We start from the raw sequence: 7,508 nt of genomic DNA, 5'->3' as shown, positions 1-7,508 counted from the left end.
CAAATGCAATCATTAGAGGTAGAATTATCTTTTTCAGAAGAATTAATTTTCTGTATATTATGAAAGTCACAAATTAATGGAGGTTCCATTTAGAATCAGTCACCCTATCCCTGTTAGATGGCCCTTAGGTTCTCAGCACTCTGTCTTAACTGAGGGTGACAGAGACTGTGAAGATGGGTGAGACAGAAAAACCTCTGGTATCTGGGAGCTGCCTGGTACTAGGCCTTGGTGATGTCAGGAGCTGACCTGGTACTCACAGATAGGTTTTGGTGTTTTCCTAATGAACATAAACAGTTTCATAGAACAGCAGAATCAGACAGCCATGTTGTGACCATGATGGATCAAGACAGAAAACAAGGCCACTCAGTAATCATGTCTGAACACAGACAAAGCATGAACACTGTCCAAACCAGAAAACTGGCTGAGCACACCTCTCTCTTATATAATACGAATGATTCCTGCTTCTTTGCCAATTAAAACTTTAGCCTCAGTATAGTCTTCCTTCCTTCTAGGTAAGATTTATTAAGATGTCCAATTGTAGAATTATCCCACCCTACCACCCACTTGCTAACAGAATCCAATTAAGGGCAAAGTCCTTCTTTCTTAACTCCTCCTCAAAATCACCTAACACAAGCGAAAATGCTATAATATTTAATGGTTTTGTTACAGGCTCTTAACATCAGCCCTGATATCAGTTCCCCACATTGAACCCAGCGTATATGGGGTTAAAACTAAAACCCACCACCCCCTTTCCTGCTTCTCTAGCTCCACTCATATGTAAATACCTGTTTCTTTAAACTTTGACTCCTTGAGCTTTACAACTAAATGGGAGTTACAAATTGTTAAAAGCCCAGGTGGCCCGGAGTTGGAGGCACACTAAAGTTTAGCTAATCATGTGTCCTTGAGTTTGCCAGGAAAGCCGCTGTCTCAAGAGTATCAAGGAGCGGAGGCTTCCCAGACCTCAACTCCTTGACTCCCAGCGCTCGAACCCGCCTCAAACAGGAAGATGAGACAAAGGCGAAGGACGCCCACCTGCCATCCTCCTATCTCACCCTACCCCCTGCCTTGCTGCAAGCAGCCTCTCAAGGCCAAATAAATGCAGGCTGGTGGGAAAGCACTGAGCTGCACAAGCTACATGTTCCCCCTTCCCCTACCCAAAACCCCAAATAAAAATCCCTACCCATTCCTCATCGGGGAGCTAGCAATTTTTGAGGCATGAGCCCTTGCTTTGCTCCCTGTGCCTGGCATAGTAAAAACCTTTCCTCTTCCACTAAAGACTCTGTTCTCGTTATTTGGATTGGCATCGGGTTCAGAGACCGAACTTTCGGTTACAGTTTTGTGTATTGGTTAGCTTATAGTCCCCAGTTATTCAATCAAACATTAATCTAGGTGTTGCTCTGAAGATATTTTGCAGATTTTATTAAAGTCCACAATCAGTTAACCTCAAGAAAGGTTATCCTAGGTAATCTGGGTGAGCCAGATACAATCAGTTGAAGTCTTTTTTTTTTTTTTTTTAGGAAGATCAGCCCTGAGCTAACATCTGCTGCCAATCCTCCTCTTTTTGCTGAGGAAGACTGGCCCTGAGCTAACATCTGTACCCATCTTTGTCTACTTTTTATATGTGGGATGCCCGCCACAGCATGGCTTGATGAGTGGTGCCATGTCCACACCCCGGATCCAAACCGGTGGACCCCGGGCCACCGAAGCACAGCATGCGAACTTAACCGCTGTGCCACTGGGCCAGCCCAGTTGAAGTCTTAAGACCAGGGCTGAGGCTTCCCTGTGGAAGAAGAGATTCTACTGCAGCCTGCAGCTTCAGCCTGTGCTGAGAGTTCCAGCTTGCCTGTCCTGACAGTGACCTGCCCTATGGATCTTGAACTTGGCTAGTCCACTCCCACAATTGTGTGAACTATCCTTGCAATCATTCTCTTAATAGACATCTCCTACTGGTTCTAATTCTTTGGTTCCAACCCCCTCTTACTGAGATGCCCCATGATTCGCCATGGGGAGTTTTCTGCCTCACTGCAATGAACAATCAAATCAACTTGTTTGTCAATGGGTGTGCTCCTGGTGGTCTTTGGCTAGAGGCATTGGCAACACCTAATTAGGTGGTTGTGAAGAAAATACATATACTGCACTTGGAATGAAAACTTCCTAGGACTCTTTAAATATACTTGTCGTAGTTTAATATCATCCCCATTTTATAAGGAGGACACTGAAGCTCAGAGAGGTGAAGGAATTTGCCCAGGGTCACTTATCCGTAAATAGCAGAGCCAAAATGTGACAAAGGCGAACCATGGGTCCTTGTCGGGGGAGCACCCTAACATAAGTAGGATAGATATTTGACACTATAGGTGGTCTTATTCTTTCTAGCCTCTGCCATTATGAACCAAGGGGATTTTTGAAGGTCCACTTGAGATGGGCTCCATTTACTATACTTTCTGTGCAGTAAATGATGTTGCTACACTTTTCCCCAAACCTAGACTCACCTGCCTTGTATCTTGCAGATATTACTCAAGATTTTGGCAAATGAATGAAAGCTTTCTTGATGATGCTCCAGATTTTCAGCTATTAATAGTTAAAAAAAATTCAACTCAAATTAGGAATTTAATGTGTTAAACATGCAGGATTAGAATTGTATCTTGAATGGGAAATTGAAGGTCCAGTCTCAGATCTCATATCCGGTGAGATGGAGGGAAAGTCAAAGCCACTCGTCAGGTCAGTTGAGGCGGCTTCCCACATCCCACAACTAGAAGGACCTACAACTAAGATATATAACTGTTTATGGGGGGGATTGGGGAGATAAAGCAGAAAAAAGAAAAAGAGATTGGCAACAGTTGTTAGCCCAGGTGTCAATCTTTAGAAGAAAAAAAAGCAGTATTGAATACTTATTTATTTGATTAAAAGTCCATCTTGTTTTTGCTTTGCTACTCTGAACTCTATTATGTGAAGCACCTTTAACTACTGCAAGATGGTAGAGGACTTGGCCTTTATAGTAAAACCTTACCAATGCATAATAACTAGGATAATTCACTAGTAATTTTAGTTTATATTCAAATTATGATCTGAAGCCAGAAGCTTCCAGAACAAGGCTCATAATGTGATAGCCGGATGAAGCAGGAAGAGGAGAGACAGTCAGGTTAAAGACAGATAGCTCATCTCCTAACTGTACACAGTTATATATCTTAGTTGCAGGTCCTTCTAGTTGTGGGATGTGGGACGCCACTCACCTACTTGTCACCATTTTACTTTTTCCCTTTTGCAAGCACAGCACAGCTTTCTCAACGGAGATGTGAACTAAGGTCTGTTAATTACAATATGCATAAGGTACTATGATTTGTTCTCTCAAAAAATCTTTCAGATTTTATAGATGAAAACACAGAAACTTTGAAAATTTAAGTAATCTTTTTTTAATCACCATCATGTTATTCTGATGCAAAGGCCTGTGGACTGATATTTGGTTACATGTCCTCTCAATGATAAAGTTAACGGAGCACATGAACCTTGCAAAGACGGTTCTGATTTTCTTTAAATATCATTCCTACTGATTCTTTGCCACCACCAACTCCATGTTATGATCTAGTTGCCTTAAATAAGTCTCTTAAATAAACTGCTTTATAAAAGTTTTCTACTTAAAAATATGCGAAGTTACCTCCATGTCCAGATCTACCCTCACCGTAGCTGAAGGGAACTCTTCAGTTAAACTGAACAGGTTATTTGATGAGGACTTTGTGCCGAGGTTGTAGGAATAATAAACAAATGCTTACTGAGTTGAACTGAAGCTCTTAATTCGTCTGAATCAGGTTACAGACTGACTGCCTGGAGACAGATGATGTTCTTCATGTCCGGTGGTGATTGGTTCTCTTCCCAGGAACTCTCCAATCCTAATGTATTTATCATGAACTTTCACTGTACAGAAATCTTAAATAAGCACTAATCAGGAAAACAAATAAAAAAGAATCTTAAATAAAAACTCTAAAAACAGTTTTTTTATTTTAAATTACATATTTTAAAATAAATGTCAATATATATGTTTAAAACATTTTACCTGGAAAATTTAAAATTTTAATTTAACCAGAACTTTAAAAATACAAATAATAACACAAGCAGAATTCTAATGTTTCAATAACTGACAATACTAGAGAAAAGTAATCTATATCTAAGTAAAAATTGAGAGTTTTGTAAAATACTTCAAACAAAAGAAATACCTTACAAATCATGTTAAAAATAATAAAAGTTTATTATAAATTATCTTTGATGGAGCATTTCTCTAAAAGTATTACATTACAAAAAAAATCTATGGCCATATCTGAACATGGGCAGTCTTGCACCTGAGAGATGGCGGAGCTTGAGAAGGCTTAGAGTGCACACTGAACAGAGAGGCTGAGGAGGCAGGGGAATGCACCCACAGCCCATTTTCTCTCTTCCTCTGCCTGTGCACTTGAGAAAGTCAGGCATTGATTCTGACCTTTGAGATGTGGGGACATTGGTCGTTCTGTTGGCTCTGTCTAGGCTGCTAGTTCTCTTTCTCACCTGTTCTCTTCACCTTTGGAAAGATATTTTTGCAGATGCCTAACGACCCTCTTTAATGCAAAGCAGATTGAGTTGCACGTGCTCACGGTGCAGGAAAAACAATTTTCTACAAAGTGGAGGGCAGCTTCTTCTCTGGAATTCCATTTTTGTGAAATTCTTCCTGGGGGCTGTGAGATTATAAGAAAAGTAATTTTCTACCAATCCAGAATCAAGATAAGATTTAAAGGAGCTCAAAATAACACTAGAGCCACTCTCAGCAGAAAGGACAGTCATGTCCAGTGTCTGCTGTGAAGGGAGAGGTTTGTGATCTGACACAGAGCAGACTCAGGAAATTTGAGTAGAGGAGGATGAGAGAGCCAGCTGCTTCAGGCTAATTTCTTATTCTCCTTATTCTGCCTTTCAGTTTACTGTGTTAATTATTTTGTAGCTTTTGAGTTGGAAATTTGCTTATTGTTATATGTATGTAAGACTATTACCCATTCTACACTCAACACTGCTTTAGTTAAATACCACAGTGTATGTCATGTTTTCATTTCATTTTTTGTAGAAATAAAAAAAATTATTTTCTGTTTTGCCTTTGAACCAAGAAATATTCTTCGGAAGCTCTTATATTTCTAGGCAGCAGGGCATTTAGGACCTTTTGTTTGTTATCATTTTCTAATTTCTACTGTGTACACAGCGAGTACTGTTTGTATTATTTCTACTTTATGGAACTTATAGTGTTTTTCTTTATGACCTAATATATGGTCAGTTTTCATAAATATCTCAAGAACACTTGGAAAGAAGATATTTTCTCTATTACAGGTATATCAATTTGAAAATATATCTGTAAGCTCTGCATTACTGATTATGTTCTTTCAATTTTCTAGGTCCTTACTGTTGTTTCTACTTTATTGTCTTTGACTGACTGAGGTGTGTAACAATCTTCTCTTATTAAAATTAAATCTTCTGGGGCCACCCTGGTGGCATAATGGTTAAGTTTACACACTCTGCTTTGGCAGCCGGGGGTTTGCCAGTTCAGATCCTGGGCATGGACCTACACACTGCTCACCAAACCAGGCTTGGCAGCATCCCATATAGAAGAACTAGAAGGACTTACCACTGGATGTACAACTAAGTACTGGGGCTTTGAGGAGAAAAAAAAAAGTGGAAGGTTTAAAAAAAAAAAATTAAATCTTCTCTTATTTGTTTTTAAGTTGCTGTTGTACTATTTGACACATATAAATTAATAAATGTTATTTGTTCTTTGTGAATTATTGACTTTAATCATTGCAAAATGTCCATCTTAATCTTATTTAATATGTTCTGTTCTGAATGCTAACTGTGACCATAACCTGTAATTTCTTTTTATTTTTATTTGCCTGATACATTATTGCATATTATATTATTTTTACAAATCAACTTTATTGAGATATAAGTTACATATGTAAAAGCTACACATTTTATGGGCTGGCGCAGTGGCACAGCAGTTAAGATCACATGCTCTGCTTCAGTGGCCTGTGGTTTGCTGATTCGGATCCCGGATGCGGACCTACATATCTCTTATCAAGCCATGCTGTGGCAGACATGCCACATATAAAATAGAGGAAGAAGGGCATGATGTTAGCTTAGGGCCAATCTTACTCAGAAAAAAAAAAAAGAGGAAGATTGGCAGCAGAGCTAACCCCCTCAAAAAAAAAAGAAAAAAAGCTACACATTTTAAGTGTACAGTTCAATAGTATTTAGCAAATACAGACACCTGTGTAAACACCTTCCTGATCAAGAGAGAATATTTCTATCTCCCTGGAAAGTTATCTGCCCCTTTGTGCTCAATCTCCCCCTACCCCAAGGGAAATAACCTATGATCTGATTTATATCACTAAAGATTCGTTTTGTTGATATAGAGTTCTAGAGTATGTACCTTCTTGTGTCTGGCATTCATTTAAATAATGATTCTTTTACTGAGATGCAATTGACATAAAACATTACATTAGTTTCAGCTATGAAACATAATGATTCAATATTGGTGTATATTGCAAAGTTATCACCACAGTAAGTCTAATTAACATCCATCACCACACACAGTTACACTTTTTTTTTCATGTGATGAGAACTTTTAAGATTTACTCTGTTACCAGCATTCAAATATACAACACAGTATTATTAGCTATAGTCACCAAGCTGTACATTACATTCCAGGACTTATTTATTTTAAACCTGAATGTAGCGTAAGCATATTGTAATGCAAGTGCCTGACATTAAACTTTTGATTGCCGAGGCATCAGCTTCAAAGACAGCAATCTTGAGTAAACTCATTGCCAGCTACATGACTAGATAAACAGCCTGGCCACCCAACCCCTGAAGTTTCTTTTGTTTTAGAGATCTCTAGGTGACTTAGATAGTGACCTTTTGACTTATTTTTCCCTTCCTGCACTTTAATTCCAAATCTTAAATTTACTAATAAAGAGTAAACCCGTGCAACTCTGGGCCTCCCATCCTTGACCTCAATAAAAGCAGGTCTGTGCTCTCTCTCTCTACCTGTGACCTTGCCATGTGGCCCCAGGCATGCTGTGTACACATATCTTGCAATCATAATAAGAACCACAGGGCCAGTCCAGCCACCACATTGGTTCTGAAAGGAGAAATGTCTGTGGGAGCTTGCCACAGGCCCGGGTGAGTGCCCCCAAGCATTTCTAGCCTATAGTATCACTATTCATAGAATGAGATCAACACAAAACCCTGGAAGTTTGTACTTTGTGACCACCTCCACCCATTTCACCCAACCCAAAACCCACTTCAGGTAACCACCATTCTTCGTATCTATGAGTTTGTTGTTGATGTTTTTTAAAAATTCCACATGTAAGTGAGATCGTATAGTATTTGTCTTTCTCTGTCTGACTTAAGAGAGTATCATGCCCTTAAGGTCTATCCATGCTGTCGCTAATGGCAAGATTTCCTTCTTTTTATGACTAATATTCCATTGCGTATATATATAT

The 7,508-nt window shown here is 39.1% G+C and overlaps 1 long non-coding RNA gene across 1 annotated transcript in view; it reads left to right on the top strand.

Moving 5' to 3' along the window:
- The window catches only part of LOC139077484 (uncharacterized), a 157,059-nt gene that overhangs the window by 60,537 nt on the left and 89,014 nt on the right, over nt 1-7,508 (top strand). The gene's annotated exons all lie outside the window — the stretch shown is intronic.

This window comes from Equus przewalskii, chromosome 19, assembly GCF_037783145.1.
Source record: "Equus przewalskii isolate Varuska chromosome 19, EquPr2, whole genome shotgun sequence".
Lineage (NCBI taxonomy): Eukaryota > Metazoa > Chordata > Mammalia > Perissodactyla > Equidae > Equus > Equus przewalskii.
Note: the sequence above shows the minus strand (reverse complement) of the source record. Positions and strands in the feature narration are given on the sequence as shown.